Source organism: Oncorhynchus keta, chromosome 7 (genome assembly GCF_023373465.1).
Source record: "Oncorhynchus keta strain PuntledgeMale-10-30-2019 chromosome 7, Oket_V2, whole genome shotgun sequence".
In the NCBI taxonomy this organism is placed as follows: domain Eukaryota; kingdom Metazoa; phylum Chordata; class Actinopteri; order Salmoniformes; family Salmonidae; genus Oncorhynchus; species Oncorhynchus keta.
In genome coordinates this window covers 18,015,756-18,027,146 of record NC_068427.1, presented here as the reverse complement: position 1 = coordinate 18,027,146, position 11,391 = coordinate 18,015,756, and the positions used below count along the sequence as shown (strand labels likewise).

General features: G+C 41.6%; 1 protein-coding gene across 1 annotated transcript in view; it reads left to right on the top strand.

Annotated features, from left to right (window-relative positions):
- The first annotated feature begins 213 nt into the window (after window positions 1-213).
- The window catches only part of LOC118386109 (anion exchange protein 3-like), a 101,325-nt gene continuing 90,147 nt past the window's right edge, over window positions 214-11,391 (top strand). The window contains exon 1 of the mRNA XM_035773536.2: window positions 214-352. The gene's annotated coding sequence lies outside the window, so the exon portion shown is untranslated. The remainder of the gene's footprint in view (window positions 353-11,391) is intronic.

The following is an 11,391-nucleotide window of genomic DNA, read 5'->3' as shown; positions in this document are numbered from 1 at the left end:
AGTACTCAGATCCAGACGCATTGGTTGTCGCTTAAGTTAGGGTTAAAGGTTAATAATAATTATACATTTGTGGCTGTGGTAACTAGTGAAGATCAGACTCAGAGACTCATTGCAAAGAAAGAACTAAAACCCGTGGGCGTGGCGTAGCGTTTTGCTGGAGCAAGGAGTCTGTGTAGCCAGGCAACATCTGGATGCTTGAGTGAGGTTGCTTCACTGCATCACGTGGTTGAAGCATCACGCAGCTGGCTGTATCGCAGCGCGTTTCCACTATGAAGCATCATCGCGACTGCTGCGCAATTTGACTGCAAGCCTTTGCTACCAATTCCACCTAGGCAGCTCTCCAAACGCACAGGTAAGAGTTCAATCCAGATAGGAAAAAGGTTCTGACCAATAATATCATACAATGATGCAATGTTATTCGGAAAGCACAATAAAGAGCTCTAGCCGTTTTAGCCTCTGGAGTCTCCTCTTACAAGCTGCCATTAACCACATTATCCAGTCAACAAAGTAGCCTATTTGCGTTTAATATAAAGCAGAGACAAAGGACTTGATAACATGCAGCGTTCAAATGCAACCTTGCAAATGCACATCAAAGGGTCCATGCAGGTTATCCATATAGGACGCGTGGTAGCGCTGTGTATCGCAAGATGCTCACGGTATCGATGTAGCTGATATTATGGGTTGCTGCGGAGGCGGCGTAGCGCTGAATTTGATGGCTTTATCTGTGTCAATAGTTTTCAATTGTGCTTAGCCTACTTAGGCCACTGAGTCAATATGTAGCCAATATGATTTTCGTTCGCATAGAACAAAGGACTGAATTGTTGGATGAAAGCGGATCCTATCAGCTTTATTATTGGGCGAATTCACAAATGACTTGAAAGTAGGTTAGGGTAGTAGTGTTTTACTTGCAGTGATGGTGTAAACGTGTACGGTGATATTTCAGTCAATACAAAATGCATTAATTATTCCCCCAATGCCCTAACCTTTCATTCAATGTACCCTTCACTCTTATATTTTGTCTCATTGCAATCCATGAAATTGATGTTAGGATTGTCCACCTGGACTCAGGGGTAGACGTAACACAGTGAATGTTAATCTATCTCACTCCATTTAGTGTAATATATTACGTTTCGTATTCTAAAAAAATGCATGGATGTCCATCACCCATTTCGCATGTTACGAATTACAATTCATATGATATGGTAACGAAATGCTCTTTGTATAATACGTTACGAATTTGAAATAGGTATGACATGATGTTACAAATTCCAATTGGTTGTGGCTAACAATAGATAGTGACTAGGTGGCTAACGTTAGCTAGGTGGCTAGGGGTTAAGGTTAGCTTAAAAGGTTTAAGGTTATGGTTAGAGGAAGGGTTAACTAACATGCTACGTTGTAAAGTAGCTAAACAGCTAGCACATTTGGTTCCTTGGAAGTTGTGGGAATGTACTCTACCATTCAAAAGTTTGGGGTCACTTAGAAATGTCCTTGTTTTCCATGAAAATATACATTAAATTAATTGGAAATATAGGCAAGACGTTGACAAGGTTATAAATAATGATTTTTTTTATTGAAATAATAATTGTGTCCTTCAAACTTGCTTTCATCAAAGAATCCTCCATTTGCAGCAATTACAGCCTTGCAGACCTTTGGCATTCTAGTTGTCAATTTGTTGAGGGTAATAATAATAATATAATAATAATCTGAAGAGATTTCACTCCATGCTTCCTGAAGCACCTCCCACAAGTTGGATTGGCTTGATGGGCACTTCTTACGTACCATACGGTCAAGCTGCCCCCACAACAGCTCAATAGGGTTGAGATCCGGTGACTGTGCTGGCCACATTAGACAGAATACCAACTGACTGCTTCTTCCCTAAATAGTTATTGTATAGTTTGGAGTGGTGTTTTGGATCATTGTCCTGTTGTAGGAGGAAATTGGTTCCAATTAAGCGCCGTCCACATGGTATGGCATGGCGTTGCAAAATGCAGTGATAGCCTTCCTTCTTCAAGATCCCTTTTACCCTGTACAAATCTCCCACTTTACCACCACCAAGCACCCCCAGACCATCACATTGCCTCCACCATGCTTGACAGATGGCATCAAGCACTCCTCCAGCATCTTTGATTTTTTTCTGCGTCTCACGAATGTTCTTCTATGTTTTCCGAAAACCTCAAATTTAGATTTGTCTGTCCATAACACTTTTTTTCCAATCTTCCTCTGTCCAATGTCTGTGTTATTTTGCCCATCTTAATCTTTTATTTGTATTGGTCAGTCTGAGATATGGTATTTTCTTTGCAACTCTGCCTAAAATGCCAGTATCCCAGAGTCGCCTCTTCACTGTTGAAGTTGAGACTGGTGTTTTGTAAGGTACTATTTAATGAAGCTGCCAGTTGAGGACTTGTGTGGCCATCTGTTTCTCAAACTAGACACTCTAATGTACTTGCCCTCTTGCTCAGTTGTGCACCGGGGCCTCCCACTCATTTTTTTTATTTTGATTAGGGCCAGTTTGCGCTGTTCTGTAAAGGGAGTAGTACACAGTGTTGTACGAGATCTTCAGTTTCTCACATGGAATAGCCTTAATTTATCAGAACAAGTATAGACTGACACGTTTCAGAAGAAAGTTCTTTGTTTCTGGCCATTTTGAGCCTGTAATCGAAACCACAAATGCTTATGCTCCAGATACTCAACTAGTCTAAAGAAGGCCAGTTTTATTTATTCTTTAATCAGAACAACAGTTTTCAGCTGTGCTAACATAATTGCAAAAGGTTTTTCTAACACAACGTGCCATTGGAACACAGGAGTGATGGTTGCTGATAATGGGCCTCTGTACGCCTATGTAGATATTCCATTACAAATCAGCCGTTTCCAGCTACAATAGTCATTTACAACATTAACAATGTCGACACTGTATTTTTGATCAATTTGATGTTATTTTAATGGACAAAAAAATACTTTTCTTTCAAAAACAAGGACATTTCTAAGTGACCCCAAACTTTTGAATGATAGTTAGTGTACATTGTTGGTTTCCCATTGGTACTAGGAAGGAAGCCATACGTTTTCTGACCGGTAAAGCTGAACACTTTTAAAAAACTTTCTGAGAACAGAAGTGAAAGTTTTGTTAATGTTCTAAAAACATGACTACATGATAGGACCATGAGGAAACCTGTATGCTGAAGTACTGAAATTAACACCTAAGAAACACATTCTCAGAATGTTATGTGCAAGCTGGGTATCCTGCACCATTCCTAGAACTTGTGGGAAGGTTGTACAGTGCATTCAAACATTTCCCCCCCACATTGTTACATTACAGTGTTATTCTAAAATTGATTAAATTGTTCCCCCCTCATCAATCTATGCACAATACCCCATAATGACCAAGGGAAAACAGGTTTTTAGAAATGTTAGCAAATGTATAAAAAAACAGAAATACCTTATTTACATAAGTATTCAGACCCTTTGCTATGAGACTCGAAATTGAGCTCAGGTGCATCCAGTTTCCATTGATCTTTCCTTGAGATGTTTCTACAACTTGATTGGAGTCCACTTATGGTAAATTCTATTAATTGGACATGATTTGGAAAGGCACACACCTGTCTATATAAGGTCCCACAGTTGACAGTACATGTCAGAGCAAAAACCAAGCCATGAGGTCGAAGGAATTGTCCATAGAGCACCGAGACAGCATTTTGTCGAGGCAGAGATCTGGGGAAGGGTACCAAAACATTTCTGCAGCATTGAAGGTCCCCCAAAACACAGTGGCCACCATCATTCTTAAATGGAAAAAGTTTGGAACATCCAAGACTCTTTCTAGAGCTGGCTGCCCAGCCAAACTGAGCAATCAGGGGAGAGGAGCCTTGGTCAGGGAGGTGACCGAGAACCCGATGGTCATTCTGACAGAGCTCCAGAGTTCCTCTGTGGAGATGTGAGAACCTTCCAGAAGAACAACCATCTCTGCAGCACTCCACCAATCAGGCCTTTATGGTAGAGTGGCCAGACAGAAGCCACTCCTCAGTAAAAGGCACATTATATCATGTAGTTTGCCAAAAGGCACCTAAAGGACTCTCAGACCATGATAAAAAGTTTATCTGGTCTGAAGAAACCAAGATTGAACATCAGCTCATCTGTCACAAAATAGTTAATTTGGACTGGACACTAGAAACGTCCAGAAAAATAGGATGTGGATATGTTTATATTGAAATGTGTTATCTTTTAAATAACATTTGTGTTCTTAGTAACTCATGTGAGCTGCACTTTAATTCAGTTTTCTGTACTGTAAGTACAAAATGGAGAATGGCCCTTAGTTAATTCTAAAATGTTGTATTATATATCCATTTGAAGAGAAACAAGTTATAAATGGGTTTGAGGGGACCCCACTGTACTTTTAACCTTTCTCTCTCTGCGTGCTTACTCTTTCTGTTTGCATTGTATCATGCCTCGCCACTGTCTGTCAAACTACTCTGTGTAAAGCAAAGTTATTTTGTTATGTGAACTTATAGTAGCCTATATTTTGTTATAGCTAGCTTAATTTCAGTCAACTTCTCCTTCTTAGGTCAGTGTCCGTTTAACGTCAGCTTCTAACTTCATCCATATAGCCAGCTAGTTATATTTAGCTATCTAGCTAACCGTAGCCAGAGCCCTTGAGTTACAGTAGGTAGCCATCTGACTGAAATTTAAGAACGTTTTTTTTGTACGCTCATTCTCAGAGACTCTGTTTTTTTTGGGGGGGTGGATGTCAAGGGATGGCAGGAGTTGAGGGTTGTTTAAAAAAAATGCCTTACGTCCTGCATCGTGCAAGGCCACTGTCAGCGGTGTCTCTCTCTACTTGTCACATGCCAGCGTTGGTGGATAATTTCATGTCTCGGTGTATGCGTTTGCCATTGAACAGAGTGGTGAATGAATGCACTGCTAAGAAGGCGAATCTGGGAAGAGCAGGCGAACATAATGATCATACCTGAATCATTATTTCACTAGTTTGCAGAGAGGCAGGTGCGATTGGAACTTAGATCAAGAATATTAGCATTCTGCCTCCCGAGTGGCGCAAGGCTTGAGGTGCAATTGGCCCAGTGTCGTCTGGGTTAAGGGAGGGCTTGGCCGGCCGGGATGACCTTGTCCCTGTGCTTGTCCCTGTGCTTTAGCGACTCCTGTGGTGTGCCAACTGCATGCACGCTGACATGGTCGCCAGTTTAACTGTTGCGGCGATGTGTTAAGACTGTAACTAACAATTGGATATCACAAAAAAAAGGGGTACAAATACACAAAAAAAATATATAATAATATTAGTGTTCTGAGCATTTATCAACACTGGGAATGCAATAATGAGTGGGTAAACAATAATTAACTAAATCAAATGGTGAGTAAATGCTATTTCACAAATACATATGTCTGAGTAAACGGCATTTACGTATACCCTCCACTACATCCCTGTCTACTATACACTAAAAGATACATGTTGTGCTGGAAACCTTTAATGTTACAAGAGACAATAAGCACACATATTTTATGTATCAGAGTCTTACCTTCCAACCAGCTAAGCCTATATTGTGAGGAAAGCAGAATTTGAGCAATTGGTTTTAATTCCTGGCCATATGGCATTTTGCCCAGCCGGGGTCACATTCATAATCTCTGAAGTGCAGCCAGTGATTTCAAATGGGTTACTAGACTTCTCAGGTATTTTAACCATATGTTTCTCAGAGCTTGCTGAGAGTGTGGTTGTCCTATGATTATTTTACATACAACCTTCCTATAACTTTCTGGGAATGATGCTGGAAAGTTGCTTGGCTTTGGACCATTCATGCAACTTGACCAAAAACATATATTTTCTTGGTATTTTGTTACCTTAACAGAATGTTTCCTAAAAGTTCAAACATGGTTACATTTATCTTACATTTTGGTGATGTTCGTTTTCCAACTGGTTTGACATTGGGAATGTTCTCAAATAGTTCAGAGAACGCTAAGAAACAATGTTCTTCTGTGGGATTTTCAGTACTTCAGCATGTTTTATGCAGGTTTCTTTAGAGTTCTGTGTAAAGTTGTGTTCTCAGAACATTTACAAAACATTCCATGAAAAACGGAAGAAAACATTAGTAACGTTCAAAGAATGTTCCAGAATGGTATTTAACAACATATACATTCCGTTTTCAGTGTCAACAAAAGTCTTTCTAACCGCTATCTTGGTAAGTATGTTCAGGTGTGTTTGCCGCACCCACTAATTGGCCACACCTGTTCTTAATGAGTGCTTGTTTCCTTTGAAATGGGGTCTGTTTGAATAGACTAAAATGAACAGCATTGTATGGGTTAAAAAAATGTCATGCTAGCTCCGTCCTGGTGGCGCTGTGGTCTAATTCCATGGATAAACAACCAAACATTGTAGATTCAAATTACACTGATGCCATCCAAAAATGTTAATTGTGTTTGCATGATTAATTCAAATACATTTCCATGTGTCCTATCTGTGCTTGGAGTGTAAAACAATTAACCTAAGCTGACAGTCTTATTGAACATTTTTCTCAGAACGTTAATAAAACCTCCCAGGAAATCTTTCAATGAACCATAGTAAAATATTCTCAGAACCTCCCTGCAACCAAAAGATGTACGTTACCAAAACAGGCAACATGTTCACTTTCGTTCTTAGAATGTATAAATAACTTTCTGTTTTACCGGTCAGGAAATGTATGGCTGCGTTCCCAGGACCAATGGGAAACCAAAAGCGTAGTTTTCACACAACTTCAAATTAACCAAATGTTCTAGCTGGGTGAGGCCTAGGGCTGCAAGATTAATCAAGTTTTAATCGAAATAGCAATAGCTGTGCTATTTTGGAATGGCACTTTTTGACTTTTTAAACTAAAAAAACAAACTTTTGATTTATTGCTCGATTTGATGGAGTTTTCTCTCGTCTCTCCTCTTTTTTGCCTCTTCCCAATCCCACACACACCAAGCCCCACCCACGGTCACTAAGGCAAGCAGTTCCTCATGCTCGAGATTAGTTATGCATGCATTGACAAAACAGTCAACTAATTTGACTGGGGGCTTGCCTGTTTTGCATATTATTTTTCCATGAATACATGTCACATATCAGTTTGCAAACAATTTAAAACATTTATATCATTGAGTTAATAAAGCCACATATACATGGTCTCTATTTTGTTTTCTTGAGTAGGGCAGCTCTAAAATGCAATTGTTTAAAAAATACGGTGTGTTGCGCCATGATTGGCTCAGTGTTCTGTCATTCATGGGGACACTACGTCACCACCAAGTCTAAGGGTAGAGCTCGAACATTCAAGCCCCTTGGGTGCTGCCATAGAGTTACATTAGTGCCTATCCAAGAAGGCTCAAGGTCATGGGCAACATCAAATCACTTTATATCTACAGTAGCTTTGATTGGACTGACTTTCAGAATCTTAGCTAGCAGTCATCATCATGAATTAAGTCGACAATCTACTGGCAAATCCTTTTAAATCCTTGTCGTATGAAGATAAATAATGTAGAGAAATTATAGATAAAACGTATCGGTGCTTATCGGCCAATGGACATAAACATTACACAACAAGTTGGAAATCGCAAATTTAGCAATGAGTGGTTTGGAAGGAATCAGTGGCTAACTGCAAGCATTGCAAAGCAATCATTAGCCTGCTATTCAGTGGAGTCGAGGTCTGGTCCAAAGTCTAAGATTAAGGGTCTCTTTTCCTAGTTGAAAATGATAAGCATTCAGCATTGGTGAATGTCAATGGAGCATGATTTGTGCCTAAAACAAATATTAACTCGGAACTGCAAAATCAGACTTTAGTGAGTTCAAGACAACTGGGAACTCGGGAAAAATGAGCCATGACTGGGAAAATACATTTTGAACTTTCATCCAACTCGGAATTGTAAATCCGGAACTCGGGCCTCTTTCTAGAGCTACGACCTGAAGATCACTAACGTCATCATGATTCAATAATTTTTTTGATTAAATGACTACATTTGATGACTTTGATGACTAACTTTGCCCACAAAGGACTGCTGCGCCACCTTCCTGTTCAAGTGAGCACAGCACAACAAGGTGAGTCCAAAAATGTCTTGTATGCTGCTGCATAAATTATTTAATATGCCAGGGAGATATGTATACTGAAGCTTAGAAAGTAATACTAAGTGTATGTTGTTCAGTAAGCTGTTAGTTGCCGATGTGCCTCACCCTAATAATTTGGTCTATATTCACCTCTTAATTTCGCCTAATGTTCTGACTTGGTGGTGCACATGTAGCCTATAACCTGTTTTTGAGAAATGTAATCATCAAATATTGTAAGAGCTTTCATTGTCTGCTTATGTGCCCCCTTTATTTATCTTACGGTTCTGACTTGGTGTACAGGGAGAATACTGAAAGAACGGCCCATGTTCTGAATTCTGTTGCTGGTCATTTCAAAAGTGCTGAACAAATTGTTATGACTACGTACGTCCTAGCTTGCTCATTAATGTCTTAATCAAAATTACGGATTGCCTCTTATTAACTTGTCGTTCCCTTATGACATCTCAGTTGTCAGTAGAGACCACATTTATTTAAGCATGTTTTTTAAAAGGCAGTAAATGAGGCTGAATTAACTGTTTCGAAGCCAGGCGAGACTCCGTTGATAGCAGTGGTAAGGTGTTGGGACTCTGCTGTTGGGACAGCTCTATGTAGGCCCTATAATAATAATAATAATATATGCCATTTAGCAGACGCTTTTATCCAAAGCGACTTACAGTCATGTGTGCATTAGCAGTTTTTGGGCACCGTTTGTCACCATTATAATGCAATTAATGTATTGTTTATTGATATGTTGTGTAGTGACTTTGCTGGCATGCACCCCACATTATTATTTTTTTGGCCCCACCAAGATTTACACTCTAAAATTGCTACTGATTATACTATTCATTTGTGTAACTTGCTCTCTGCAAAACACTAGTTAGTTGGCCATAGAAAACTACAAATGTGCCTTAAATAATTGTTAGCCCCTAATGCTAATCGCTAGTTAGCTAGCTGGCTAAATCCAATGAGATTGGGCAAATCTTGCTAGCAGACTTTTGCCCTGATAAAGGCCGGTACCAGTGGTGGAGTATATACGCATTGTTTGTTTAAACGCTTGTTCTTAATCCAAAAGGATAAGGCAAAGAATATTAAAAAAATGTAGTCTGAAAATGTACTTGTATATACCAAAAAATATATATAAATGCAACATGTAAAGTGTTGTGTAAAGTGTTCCCATGTTTGGTGACCTGAAGTAAAAGATCCTAGAAATGTTCCATATGCACAAAAAGCTTATTTCTCTCAAATGATGTGCACAATTTTTTTTGCATCCCTGTTAGTGAGCATTTCTCCTTTGCCAAGATAATCCATCCACCTGACAGGTGTGGCGTATCAAGAAGCTGATTAAAAGGCACGATCATTACACAGACGCACCTTGTGCTGGAGCTAATAAAAGGACACTCTAAAATGTGCAGTTTTGTCACACAAGACAATGCAACAGATGTCTCAAGTTGAGTGAGCGTGCAAGTGGCATACTGACTGCAGGAACGTCCACCAGAGCTGTTGCCAGAGAACTGAATGCTAATTTCTGTACCATAAGCCGCCTCGAACGTTGTTTTAGAGAATTGTGCAGTACGTCCAACCAGCCTCACAACCACAGATAATGTGAAATCTTTGCATTAAAATTTTTGTTGATAATAAAATATGAACAAACATTTAACTGACCAACACTTTGGTTCCTACTCTGTCACAACCATCTCCTCCATAACTTTTGAATTCATTGTCATGCCAAACAAAACTGCATTCGAAGTGCCCACTGTATACCAGGTGTGTGTAATGAATGGGAGCAGGTGTGCGTTATAATGGTTGTCAGAAAACCTGAGCACTGGAGTTGGTGTGATAGTACCCCCGACAATGCCGGGCCAAAAGAACAGCCCCGAGAGCGAGCAGGCAGAGCAGTAGGATCCTGCTGGAGAGCCATACATGATCACCAGGATGACAGTCTTCCTGCTTCCTTTGGTGGTGAACAGCATGCTGGAGCCTCACGTGGGCAGTGTTCCAAACTTCCTCTGAGCGCTGGAACCACTCATCCACCGCAGGGGCTTTGGTCTGGCTTGGCGTCCACGGGGCCAGGGCCAGCTGATATCCCAGGACGCACTGGAAGGGAGTCAGCCCGTTGGAGGAATGACAAAGTGAGATCTGGGCATAATCCACCCAGGGAAGGAACCAGGCTTACTCCCCCTGCTGGTCCTAGCAGTGACTCCTAAGGAACCTCCCAGCTCCTGGTTGGTCCTCTCCACCGTTGGACTGAGGCCAGTACGGTGAGGCTGGCCATGACCTCCAGCTTCTCCATGAAAGCTCTCCATACCAGCGGTGTAAATTGGGTGCCACGGTCGGAGATAATGTCCTATGGAAGGCCAAATCTGCTGGAACAGTGCCTCAGAGACATGGAGAGCGTTAGGGAGACTAGAGAAAAGGATAAAACGGTGGGATTTAGAGAATCTGTCCACAACAACCAAAATAGTGGTGAAACCATCAGACGGAGGGAGATCAGTGACGAAATCAATGGACAAAGCCACTGAGGCACAGGAAGGGGAAGGAGTTTTCCTGCTGGAGCATGTCGGCAGGATTTGGTTTGGGCACATATTGAACAGGACTTGACATAGCTGGGGATTTCCTGTGCCAAGGAGGGCCACCAGTGTTTATCTGAGATGGATAGAATGGTGCGGGTGATGCCTGGGTGTCCAGCGGCGAGGGATGTGTGTGCCCAGGTCAACAGCCAAACTCTTACTCCAGTGGGAACGTAGATGCGTTCAGGACGGCAGGTAGCAGGAGCGGGTACTCTCTCCAGAGCCTGACGGATGTCCCAAAATATGCGGCCAACAATACGGGAGGGCAGAATGATGGGCTTGAGGGCAATCAACTGATGTGGAACCACAGGGTATGGGAAAGTCAGTCTTCCGGCATCCTGGTGTCCAGGTGGTGACTTTCTGAGGATTACTTTGTTTATGGGTACTGGGATGATGAGGAAGGAAGGATTTCCTGGTGCATGAGTACCACAGTGAAGGTGAGTAGGGCTGTGATGTGCGTGATTGTGCCGGATCCCAATGGTTGATTATCCAGGGCTTGGACGGGAAAAGAACAGTGGGTATGAGGTTAGGTTGAGCGTGGAGACAGAGGCTGGTCGATGAAATTCCCCATGGCACTGGAGTCCACGAGAGCTGTAGAGACAACACTTGAGGGACAGCCAGCGAAATGGAAACCAGAAAGGTTTTGGCGGGAAATGATGATTATGGAATACTCACGCCAACCCTGGGAGACGAAAGATCACGGGGCCTCTCCTCTGCCCTTGTTGATCCCGGGTTGGGACGCACCAGACACAGCTGAAGCTGGTGCCCCTCCAGGACGCA